Below are 13759 nucleotides of genomic sequence, written 5' to 3' on the forward strand. Positions count from 1 at the left end.
TCTACAATTATTGGAAGTCCCTTCCCCTTCCTGGCATGAGTTTAATAGTTTGCCTCCAATGGGATTGATAAGTGATTGATATATATTGATAAATGTTTGATAACTTCTTCCCCACCTGTTCTAGTTTGCTAATGCTGCCAGAATGCAAAACACCAGAGATGGATTGGCTTTTATAAAAGGGGGTTTATTTGGTTACACAGTTACAGTCTTAAGGTGATAAAGTGTCCAAGGTAACACATCAGCAATTGGGTACCTTCACTAGAGGATGGCCAATGGTGTCTGGAAAACCTGTGTTAGCTGGGAAGGCATGTGGCTGGCATCTGCTCCAAAGTTCTGGTTTCAAAATGGCTTTCTCCCAGGACATTCCTCTCTAGGCTGCAGTTCCTCGAAAATGTCCCTCTTAGTTGCTCTTGAGGCCTTTTCCTCTCTTAGATTCTCTGGAGCAAGAGTCTACTTTCAACGGCCATCTTCAAACTGTCTTTCATCTGCAGCTCCTGTGCTTTCTTCAAAGTGTCCCTCTTGGCTGTAGCTCCTCTTCAAAAGTTCACTCTCAGATGCACTGAGTTCCCTCTGCCCATCAGTTCATTTATATGGCTCCACTGATCAAGGCCCACCCTGAATGGGTGGGGCCACACCTCCATGGAAATATCTCATCACAGTTATCATCTATAGTTGGGTGGGGCACATTTCCATGCAAACAACCTAATTCAAACATTCCAACTTAACCCCAACTAATATGTCTGCCCCACAAGATTGCATCAAAGAATATGGCTTTTTCTGGGGGACATAATATATTCAAACCAGCACACCACCCATGGCAATATTCTAGGCAGTACATAAAAGAGATAAATGAATACATGCCATTTCCGTGCTCTGCAATTCTTTCTGCACCTTATACTATCTGAAATTTCAGGCCCAGGATCTTTGCTTAAGTTTCCAATCTTTGTTTTATTCTTGGAATGTTGGTCTTTTCTGAGCCTATGGATTAAAACTTCATTCAAATTTTCTGCCTGATTTTTTTTTTTCCTCCTCTCTTTCTCTCTCTCATCCCAGAGACACTTTTTTTTTTCTTCTTTTCATTTATCTCTAGCTTTTTACAAGCAATGCACAGGTCATCCCCACCAAACTGACTCAGACCCTAAGGACTTCAGCCCTGATCTAATTAGGCCCATTGTTTTATTGTTTGCTCTTCCACCAATTTAGAGTCTATAGATCACTGCCTTACTAATTCTCTGCTACTTCGTTTTATTTTTTTCTTTAGGATTGAAGGTGAGTTTCCCAAAGCAAAGCGGATAGCATTAAAATCATTCAATATCCAGAAACACTCATGATACAATGGTGCCTAATTGCAGATAAATAATGTTCCTTATGGAATCGATACCCTATCTCAAATGACCAACAGTGAGAAATGTTAAGATCGGTTATGAACACAAAAACTAAGAAATTCAGTCTCTCATTTCCCAAATAAAATATCTCACATCTCCAAAGTGAGCATCTATTATCAAAAATTTCACTTTGAATCTTCTTTTTAAACTTTCTGAAACTTTTTTTAAAGCAAAGTTTCACAGAATATCCTGGGATTTTAAAAACAAGATTAAAGGCACAGAAGAGAAGCAAGAGGGGGAGAGTCCTCTGTTAATACAGGCTGCCCTCAATTCATTTCAAACTCATTCTCCCCCTCACTCAAGAGGGAATCATGGTTTCTCCTGTGAGACCCAATTAAACTATTTGCTCTCTCTGGATACTGCCTCCCACTTTCCCACCATGCAGCATTTCTCTGAGGAACACAGAGGAACTTACACAGCTTCTTCTCACCACTTTCTTTCCAATCCATTCTCCAAGAATCACATTCTTGATGATGTCCAAGGGTCTTTTGTACCGTTACTTTCAAGAGAAAAGAAATGGTAAAAAAGAAACATACATTGGCAATGTTACCTTAAAAAAACTTAAATCATAACTGAGATTTTTATCAGTCTGCTTTGTTTCCTTCATCATTTTTTCTTCTTCAGTAATCAGTCTGTTATTATTTTGTAAAGGAGAAGTATCCATTCACTGCATCCCAATTACTCACTGGGCTGGTGACCTTTGTTTTTTCTGTTCAATGAATTCTAAGCTCCTCCTCATGTCTCTTGAACTTCTAGACCCCTTAAAGGGGGAAGAGACATTAATAGCTACATTTTTGAGTGCTTACTATGTGCTATACCAGTAAGAACTATATATATATGTATCTCAACTAATTTAATGCTCATAGCAAACACATTTTGCCAAAGAGGAAATTTAAACCCAAAATAAATTTCCCCATTCAAGAGCTAGTGGTGACAGAATCCAGGATTTAACCTCTAAAGATAACTATTTAGTAAGAGCTCCTGCACCTACTTTGAAAATCCCTAATGTGTTGTTTCTATCTCTCTCTCTCTCCAGCACAAGAAAGCAGTACTCCTTCCCACTCCAATATCTTTTTAAGTGATTTTCTCACATCAAGAAGTTTGGTCTAAGATTTGAGACTTTGTTAGCTTGAATAAAAATAGATACATCTATTATTAATGCTTCCTAACTTATCTCTGATACCCACAACCCAGATCTTAGCCACTATCCACTGTTGCAAAAGCAAATATAGGCAGTAAAATTCAGTAATTGGCTTGCCTGCTGGTCTAATGTGAGGTTAAACTTCATCTCAGACTAAATGTCAACCAACATTTCTGCAGCAGTGTTTCTCAGAAAGCATTCCTATGAGATATTAATAGATATTAAAGGAGGGCAAAGGTTGCCTTGTCAAATAATTTTGGGGAATGTAGGATTAATAAAAACTAAACTGGTTGTTTTCAGGGCTTTTCAACATTTAATGAGATAATGTGTATTGTAATTCTAGGTGAATGATACATCATGCATTATTTTCCAATCATATTTGCAATGTAACACAATTTCAGAAAAATGTCTGTTTAGTAAGAATTCAACACCCACTTCCAAAATCCCTGGTAGATTGTTTCTCCCTGTCTCACTAGTGCAAGAAAAAACTACTCCTTCACATTCTAATACCATTTTCAGTCATTTCCTCATATCAAGATGTCTAAGATTTAAGGTTTTGTTAGCTTGTATAAGAATATTCAATGATAGAATATTATGTTATTATTAATGCTTCCAAACTTATCTTCACAATATATAGCAAAAGTAGAGTTAAGGTAACACTAGTAGCTGTGACCTCAAACAAATAAAAATTTATTTCTTGCTTACCTAAGAGTCCAAAGTAGTTGGTCTAAGTGGTGATTTAGACACCAGGCTTCTATCCAGGGCCACATCCTCATTTCATTCCAGCTGGTGGAACAGAAAATTGAAAATGAATACTGGCTTTGTAAAAACCTTGGCCTGAAAAAGACACATATTTCATCCTCTCATATTTCATTGGGAAAAAAAAAAATTAGTCACATGCCCACTCCTAGATGTGTGAGCGCTGGGAAATGTACTGGCTGGGAAGCTACTTCTCAGTGATGCTTCTCTAATATATAAGTGGAAACGTGAAACTGAGGAGACTGACAGTCATCTCAATTGAAATTATCAGCCAGTGATGTTTCAATTTTTACACCCCTGTTGAACATTCAATGTTCCTAAAACAATGCATCAATTCACAAAATTGATTCAAGGAATTTTCAAATTCTTTCAACAAATGAAATGATCAGTCTTTATCACTTTATTATATCTATAACACTTCCATCAATAATGGATTGCTAAAAGAACTTTTCCACTGAATGGGATTTTCTGACACAATTCAATCAAGGTAGTTTTAAAATTTAAAGTTATATATATTATGAAATTTTAAGAAAAATGTTTGAAATGAGAAAATGGAAAAAAAATTCATTACCTTTGGCTTTGTTTAAGTTTCCCAAAACTTTCTTTAATTTTTGAAACATATACTTTTCAGTGTTTACAGTTTAGGGATGCTCTTTTTCTAGACACTACTAGGAAAAACCAAGGTAGTGTGTGCTACAATAGGATTCCTGAGAATGTAGCTGGTTACATTTTGGGGTAGAGTGGAAGCTAGAAAGAATAGGGAGGGAGAATTTGAACCAATTTCATGAAGTCAGGGACAAAAATGGAGACTGGGCAATAGTAGGGGCTGGATCAGCCATTGTTTCCCAAAGAAAATTCGTTTAGAAAGTCAAGATTCAACCTCTAGACAAGTAGTTGAAATACAGGATCATCACAATCTAAATAATTTCCTTGTCAACCTTGAACATACCAATCTGTTCTTTCTCTTCAGATAAGTTATGGCACTTTATGTTTTAGCTAAAGTCAGGGATCTTTCTTAGTTTGTCATCACTGTACCTAACACATTGGCATAGCAGCTAACATAAAATAGATGCTTAATAAATATCCATTGAAATATATAAATGATGAGTGAGTAACTGAATGAACGAATACCTTGAATGTGGTTGTCCAGTTGGCAAATGTAGCATACACCCAAGAATCTGGAGAACACTATACTCATTGCCTCAAGGAAGGAGATGGCTCAGAGTGGGCTTACTGTATCTAAAACCCAATTTTGTTAACTGGTCTTCAACTCACATTATCTTGAATGTAAATAATGGCAGATTCATATCTGTCTTATTTACAGTTCTATCTAGAGCATCTAACATAGTTCCTGGCAAACACACACAAGAAATCTTTTTCTTAAATGAATAAATCCTATTTTGATGTGGAAGGACCCCATCCCAGTACTGGGAGAATGTTGTACTCTGTTCCCTGAGATAGGATTTGCATGAGCCAAGTTCTCTGACTTACAATCTTGGAGCAAAAGTTTGGCATTAAACTCAAACGAGAAAGAAGGATTAAGGTAGATACTAACAGTAACTATTGTGCATCAGAGGAATGGAACATAGATCCAAGACTGAAGAGCAATGTTCACAACCTGGGCACAGTTTTAGAGTTTGACTTGCCTCAGGCATGGCTTGTTTCTCAGGCCCAAACTTTATAACAGATTACTGAAATTCTTAGTGTTTCAGGTCAAAAAGATCAAAGGAGCTGGAAGTGGAGCTGAGCCTGAATCAAAAAATCAAAATCGTGCCTTAAATATTTTTTTTTTCCCTTCTAACTCTTTCTTTTTTTTTTTTAAGTTTTTTTTTTTATTAAATTCAGTTTTATTGAAATACATTCACACACCATACAATCATCCATGATATACAATCCACTGTCCACAGTATGATAACATAATTATGCGTTCATCACCACAATCTATCTGTGAACATCTTCCTTACATCAGAAAGAACCAGAACAAGAATAAAAAATAAAAGTGAAAAAAGAACACCCAAATCATCCCCCCATCCCACCCCGTTTGTCCTTTAGTTTTTATCCCCATTCCTCCACTCATCCATACACTAGATAAAGGGGGTGTGATCCACAAGGTCTTCACAATCACACTGTCACCCCTTGTAATCTACATTATTATATAATTGTCTTCAGGAGTCCAGACTGCTGGGTTGGAGTTTGGTAGTTTCAGGTATTTACTTCTAGCTATTCCAATACATTAAAGCCTAAGAGGTGTTATCTATATAGTGCATAAGAATGTCCACCAGAGTGACCTCTCGACTCCGTTTGTTCTTTATTTTAAATTGATATTGTAGGACAGTAAATTATCTTTCACAGCAGTGCCTTCTGGTCTGATAATACGGTACTACCTTTCTCAATGTAGAGATTTAAAATAAATCAAAACGAACATTAAGACATACAAACAGCTACAGTAAGTCTGCTTTTATTTGATAAGGATCAGTTTTTACTCATATTCAGCTACATAGAATATTGGCACAAAACTGAAGCTGCTGCAGAAAGACCAATCACATATTTTGTGGATTATTGAAACTTGCATTTCTCGAAAAACACCCTTATATGGTCTTAATTTTACAAATTTAAGTTTTGAAAAAATGTCTAAATAATTAGTAACAATTAAAATACAATGTTTTATTTGTAAATTATGTACAGAATGCATTTTATGTTATGAGAAGGAATTGGGGAGGAATGAGAAGAGGCATCACCTTCCAACCAATGCCATTTGCTTTCTTTGTTGGAGATGAATATCTCTCTACTGAATCAGACATACAAACCAGTTTGGAGTTCCCAAGTTGGAAAGGAGAATTTGTAGCTAAACTAAAAGTGTTGCTGCATTATTACTAGTTGACATGTTTTCACAAAACATTTTTGAACTCCATTAACTGAGAATCTTAAAAAAGAAATGTCCTGGTATAATTTTACAAAATTAAAAAGAAAAGTTTAACTATCAAAAGAACAACAAGTTTAAGCATTTCATCTCAAAGAAACTATGGAGTGGCTACATAACTATGCATAATTGGAAATGTTGGTCTTTATCTTTTAATCCCTTTTATTCTGATTAGTCTAACAGTGAAAAGCCATACAACTGTCAAAAATGCCATTAATCTAAATATTACTGTGGAAAGTGCATCTTTGATAACTATCAAAAGGAATAAAATCTATTTACTGTAAAATTTTTATCAATAGATAAAATCTAAGTGTTAATGGCTTTAGACCATACCAATAATATTAGCCTATAAAATGAAGGGCTGATTATGACTAATTTGATGTCAAATACATTTCAGCAAATGGATTTAAAGAATGCTACAAATGCCATGTGTACATTTTGATGATTGGCCAACATAGAAAATCCAACCTCTTGCACTTATTCAGTCCCAGAATTACAGTCAGTTTATGATTTTTCATGTGAAGGTTTAGTCTGTTCTCCATCATTTTCTTCCTCTTCCTCTTCTTTCTCACAATCCCCATCTGTTTGCTGCTCCAGTTCCTCTTTTGTGATCATTTCAAAATCATTCCCGTTTCCACTCCTGTGTTGGGATCGGTCACCTTCCCTGCTGTCACTGTCTGTGTCTGAATATGTCATTCTCCACCGGAACCTTCTGTTCCATTATTTCCTGGTCCTACTTTTCCCTCTTCATCTTCTTTTTTCTCACTGTCTGATTTTTCCTCACTGTGACTTCTGCTGCTTTTTGTCTTCAGCTTTCTCATCTCTCTTTAAATCTGCTTTTGGTCCTTTGTATTCATGTGTGCACAGAGGCCTGAAGGAGTCAGTGAAGCCCACATCAGCAGTCAGATTTGACAGGAACCAAAAGTGATACCTTCCTTCAGCTATGAGCTGAATGATGAGAAACAGAATGCAGCGAGTGACAGCAAGGAGAATACTGCGCCAACACTGAGGTAATACACACCTACTCTCATTTCACTGGCCAAAGTGGGAAAGGGTTGCTGCTATCACTGCAATCACAAGAATCAATCCCATGACAAATGTTTGAAAGTAAACTGGTTCAAGCTTAAATTTTTTCTTAGTTTCCTTCTTTTTGGGAGTTCCTGGAGTTTCATCCTTTTTGGAGTCTTCCCTTTCACCTTTTTTTCCCCCTTTTCCTTCTTTATCTTTTCATCCTTTGTATTTTCTTTCTTGCTCTTTTTATCTTCTTTTCCAATTTCACCATTTCCTTTCTCTTTTTCTTTCTTTATGTCTTTATCATATTTCATTTTCATCACTTTTAGTGCTCAGTGAAAGAACTGCTTCTTTAAAAGCCTGTTGCAATAGTCAACCACAGACTCCCTGGTTGTAAATAAAGCTGCTTCTCCTTTCTTGACCCTTGCCCACTTGGAATCCAAAAGGCAATCCACTGCTTTTGAAGCAACAAAATAATCAACACCATGGCCCATCATATGGGTGGACTTTGTTGGACAGTTGAATCGAAGATATTTGGCTACAGCCTTTTCTTCTTTAGATAGTTCACCAACTTCCCAGGGCTCAGCTTTGCTACCTGGACCTGCTTCTTGTGCTCCTGAAAATTTTAAATGATGTGGATATATCAAATAGTGCAAGAAGTATTAGTAATGTTAAATTATTTTATCAAGCTGTATTCCTAACTAATTAATATGTTTTAGTTTGGAATGCTGTTTTAGTTCAGACACACTGATTCTACAGATGCTAATACTGTCAGACATGGTAAAAGTAAATACTAGAATTGCTTGATTGGGACTTCTTTAAGCAAGCTACAAATTGGAATACAAGGCTTGAAATGCAAAGAAATAAAATGTGAAAATTAAAAATATTGTATGAGAAGCAGAAAAGAGGGTGAGTGCAGCTCAAAGATTTCCTTTATGCAAAATGCTTGCTCAACACTAGTGCCAAGAGGGTTGATAATGTTGCCATTTCTGTGGGTTTGGAGGTAATAGCTAAACCAGCATCCAGGTCAGGGTAAATGGTTCAGAATTTACATACCCTGACTTTGTTTTCAAGATAAAATTGCCTCTGCAAAGACTCTTATATCAGAAGACATAAGAGTAAAAGTAGTAAGAAAAGGTGCATAGAAAAGTTTCTATGACATTGGGAAATTTATGTAACTTTTCAGAGCTTCAAAGTTGCCACTTACATAGATAAGCACTCTTAGGATTTGGGGAGGGCTATGTAAATAGCCCTTCTTTTCCTCCTCTCAGTCCTGAATACATTGATAGATAAAGCCAATCATTTTATTACTAATAGATAACAAATTAGACACTATAGAACTAAGTCTCTTTCCCAAGTGAACTTGCTAAAACAGATTCCCGGAATTAGGCAGAGTTAAATGTTCAGTCAGTAATCATAGACAGTGTTGGCCAAGGAACAATACTTGCCTCCAGTAGACATGTGGCTTCCCTTCACCTTTAGTTAACATTCTAGGACTTCCTGTTGAATAAAAGTTTTCAAACCTCCATTTATTATCTAAAGTGACTATTTTTATTTTGTCAAATATCAACTTTTTTGTGTAGGGATTTTTAATTAACAAAGTTCTTTCACACCTGTTATTGTTTTTGATACTAGCATAGATGATTATTACCACTCCCCGCCCAAGATGGAAAGCCATACATATCATCACATCTAAAACTGTAATATTTTCATGTAAGGTTAACTTCATAATAGTACTTTTGTTAATGAGGTATTTATCATCTTCTTTTTGTCCTTGGCTAATGAAATTTAGAAGTTACTTATGCATCATTGTACCATTAGCCTCAAGGTGCTTGCTAGTTCACTGAGTTATTGATGAAATCACCTTAGGACACCTACAGGATGTCTGCCTCTTTTCTAAATTCCAATATAGAGCAGATTGTTTTATAACACATTTGCTCTGTGTATCTCATTAAGGTAAAGTGTTCTTTTATAACAAGCCAATTTTACAACCTATTTTGGCTTATTTTGTATAGCAGGAATAACTTTGCTGCCTGGCAAAGAGTGTGTTCCCATTGTTGCAGTACATTTTGTCTTTTCTTAAAATCTCATATGTTGAAAAGTGAAACGCTACAAATTTGTCATCGCCAAAGCAATCACATATTGATCTATTTGTTCTCCCTATGTTCATTTGCTGTGAATCTAAATTACTTAAGTACTGAAAGCTCTCAAGGTAGTGACCTGAAATATTAACAGGTTGCATCACCTCATTAAGCAAAAGAAACTGCTTTTATTCAAAGTCTGTAGATGCTGACATTGCATTTATCCAAAAATATTATTAATGTTTGCATGGAAGTGTAGTAGGAAAGATACTTTATACCTCCAGACTGAGGATTTTCTACCTTTTCATGGGTTATAACAATTCGCCCATCAGTTATTGCCTTTTCCTTGAAAGGTAAAGATTAATGATGCTAAAATGATACATTTTAATGCAATCAACTTATACTTCTTTCTGACTCTACCTCAGATGTTGATGATCCAGCACTTTTTTCAGAAATAGCACAAGTTCATTTGAAGGATAGAGGCACCCCTTAAATAACAGGGCAATTATTATTTTAATCAATAGCAGTATTATGTTTTAAATTAATCTTCAAAAGTCCCTGAGGCTAAAATTTCAAAAGTCATTAATCAATTAAGCAAAATAATACTGTCTTTCAAAGCAGTATATCTTCTGAAGGTTGTTCAAGCTGTCTTTTGAGAATGAAAACTTAGCACTTTTGTTTTCACTTCCATGGAGTAGTTTTAAATTTCTGGTACTAAGAATACTTTCCCAATATGTAAAAGTAATATCGTGGTGTAAATATACACTGTGTAGTATATATAAATGGTTCTACTTCACTCAGAACAAAATTAGGAACCTGTAAAAACTGCTATTGCTAATTACCATCAAGGACAAAGTGCTATGGCATCTTGGTTTCTAAAATTGTAGACTATCATCAACTTTATTATGTGAAATCACGTAGAGAGAGTGGATCATGTCATTCTTGTCAGAAGATGTTGTGTTGTGTGGGTCACTTTGACGTAGAGAAAGCCTTGGTTTCCAACCCAGGGTCATTAAGAGATTTTGAAATGCAAAATTGCAGATTAGTTTCTAAAATATAGGAATGTGAGTCTGCTTCTCAGCCCTGCTGATAATCTGATTGTGAAATTCCAATCAGAAATGAAAACATTACTAATGGGACACAACCAAGGTTATACAATCCCTTACATTTTGAGTATTATTCTTTTCTTACCAATAACTTATCAGTACTTTTGTCTCATCTGAGAATCAATCCATAGTTAATCCTCATTTTCCTGTAATCCCACTGTAGAGCCATTCAAGTTAAGCTCAACCCTTTAAAATTCCCCCTCCCTTTTTAGTAAGATATCTAGTTCACAGTTGCTCGTGGTGTGTGCCCTCCCAAACTGAACTCTAACTACAGCTGTGTTCCTGGTGTTCCAATGGGCTTCCTCAGAATTTGTAAGTGACCCTTGCAGCTTGCTAAACACTCCTGAAACTTCAAATGCCAAATATTTAGAAATAAAGGAGTAATTTAACTGAAATGAAGTGGGAGGAATTTTTATGTATTAAAAATATCAAATTCAATCACTTATCTTTTAAAAATAATCAAGGATCATTAAGTGCTACACAATCAGTTGCTGAGTACTGAGTTTTCTGCCCCTCACAAACTATTTAATACATATTTCTTCATTTTGCTCTTTCTTATATGTGATTAAGGCTCTCAGCCTTTCTTTGACTTATTTTTTGTAGCATGACACATGAGCCTATTCTCTTTGGATAGCACATTTTTCTGCAAACTTTTTTCCAACTATTTTCGTATTTAAATATGCCGATATTACCTCCTTCTTGAAGAATAGTATTCTGAACAGAAATTAATTGAGTTGATGTTTTCAATTTTGAGCACTTTAAGTGACCCAGAACAGGAAGACTAGATCATTAATGATAAATAGGATCTTATTAAGCAAGAAATAATGTCACTTTAGAGCTAGTCAATGGATACTATGAAGTTGGCATTTCAAACATAGTTTAGATAATATAGGCTGCAGATATTTTTCTATATTCCCTGGAAAGAATAAGTGCAAGCATGTGGGCAAGAAACAGCTTGTCACTTTCTGCAACCGAAATGTGGTGTGCAAGGAAGAAGTAGCCAGTGATTAGATTAGAGAAAAAAAGAGTGTGCCCAAGAATTTGAACTTGACTCTCAGGAACAGAAAGATTCTATTTATATCTATAATGCGGAGGAAGACATAAACCTGATTTTTGCTGCTGTAGTGAGCTGAAGTGTGACTAATGCATAGCAGTTATAGTTGGATTTCTGGTCAACATGAGAAAGATTTTTCTGACAACTAGAACTGTCAAGACTATAGGATGAGCAAATTAAATTAGGCATCTGTAACTTCCCAGAAGTATCCAAGTACATACTGAATTCCCATGTCTCAAGGATGCCTTAAAATAATTTCTGCTTTTAACAAAAGATGAAAATTACTTTAAATTCCATAACTCTCTGATATCTTTGTTGGAATTTTAATAAACTAATCTGCATAGTTTTTTCCCCTTTTTATGAGCTTCTTTATTCTTTTTCTACATAGGTGTTTATTATTTGTACAGGTACATAAAAATGATTCCTTTTTGTAACATATCAAAAATACACATTAACCACAAGGTACTTATTATTATGGGAAAGAAAATAAGGTTATTTTCAAAATAGCAGTAAACACAAGAAGCCAACATACATAAATCATAACAAGTGTACATCTCATTTTTGACAAAAATAAGTTATATTTTTAGATTAATGTTTTTTATCAGCTTCTATATTAGATCCTCTGAACTTCTTTATATTTATTATGAAATTTTTATTAGCATGTGAACTCAAAGTACTCAATTCAGATTATAAAGTCCTGAGCGTAAGTAGGAAATAAGATTCCCAACTAAAATTTGAACATAAATAATTATAAAGTTTAGAGAATATGAAAATGTCAAATGTGTAATATCTGGTATATAAATAGTTCATGACCTAATAATAAAGTTGGACAGAATATCAAACAAAAGAACATAGGGCAAAAGAAGAGCTCCATAAAATCAAACTGATTTCTCCCCCCACTCAAGTTCATTTGAAGGTTGGAAGCCATTTTTTTTTTTTGTTGTTAAAATCCCAGGAAAGTGGAAGAGGGGGTAAGATGGTGGCATACAGAGGAGTGGAATTTAGTTAGTCCACTGGAACAACTAATGAACAACCAGGAACAACTAGTAAATAATTTGGAATAACTGCTGGGGGACAACTGTGACTGTCCACACATAGTACAACAACCTGGAATGGGAGGAATGCCTGAGATCGCAGCATAAAATCCATAAGTAAAAACTTCAAAACTGTGCTGGGATCCCCCTCCCATGATGGCAGGCTTAGATGCAAAACCTCACTGTGGTAGAAAGCAGCACTCTCCTAGCAAGTGAATATAGCTCAGCCCAACTCCAAATGGGGTTTTAATTAACAAATGTGGACTGCTGAATACAAGCTACAAACCCCCAACAAGAAGACAGATGCTTTGGTGACATCTGACCTTAAAGAACCAGAAGACTCATCTGTCTCAGGAGGGGGAGCCCAGAAGACCAGGTGTTACCTCTGGTTGAAGAATGAAACTAGGGGGCCATGTACTGGCTCTAAAAAGGGGCTTTCTGTCCCTTTTTCTCTCTCTCAACCTGAGTGGTTCAGAGGAGAGAGCACAGCCATTTTCAGTTTGCAGCACTCTGACCCAGACAGGGGTGGAGATAACAGAAACAGAGAGACAATTCAAATGCAAATCTTAACTCCCTAGGGGCTGTATCTTCCCTAAGAGTAAGGAGGTGGGGCCCAGCTCTCCCTTCATAACCAGACCCCAGAGCCTGGGGGAAAACAGCCAAAACAGAAACATCTGGGCCTACATATTTACACCAGTCAGGAATGACAGGCTAATAGGCATCACCCACTAGGCAGGTTAGGAAAAGCACAGCGACTAGAGACCTCACAGGAAACTCTGTCATTCCTCTAAGATACACCCTGAATATAACCCCATTCTGAGACCTGAACCGGTTCTGGTCTGGGAAAATCTGACTAGGGTAACCAAGGAAACCAGATCCCTAGATAACAGAAAAATACAATCCATACTAGGGAAAATGAAGATATGGCCCAGTCAAAGGAACAAACTTACATCTGAATCAAGATACAGTTGAGATATTTTTTCATTTTCATGAAACAATCTATTAAAAAATTTCAAAGAAGTATTCTAAATCAAATCAAAAACCAAATCAGCATGTTAAGGGAAGATAAAACAAAAGGGATGAAGGCTATAAAGAAAACACTGGGCAAACAAAAGGCTGAAATCAAAAGTTTGAAAAAAACAACTGGCAGAATCTAAGGAAATGAAAGGCAGAACACAAGAGATGAAAGACACAATGGAGACATACAGAAGAAACTCAGGAACTGGAGAACAAGACACCTGAAATCCTACACACAAAAGAACAGATAG

General features: G+C 35.9%; 1 pseudogene; it reads right to left on the reverse strand.

Moving 5' to 3' along the window:
* Nucleotides 1–6709: 6709 nt before the first annotated feature.
* LOC119516328 lies at nucleotides 6710–7785 on the reverse strand (annotated as a pseudogene).
* Between the last annotated feature and the right edge of the window lie 5974 nt (nucleotides 7786–13759).

Source organism: Choloepus didactylus, chromosome 2, assembly GCF_015220235.1.
Source record: "Choloepus didactylus isolate mChoDid1 chromosome 2, mChoDid1.pri, whole genome shotgun sequence".
Classification (NCBI taxonomy): domain Eukaryota; kingdom Metazoa; phylum Chordata; class Mammalia; order Pilosa; family Megalonychidae; genus Choloepus; species Choloepus didactylus.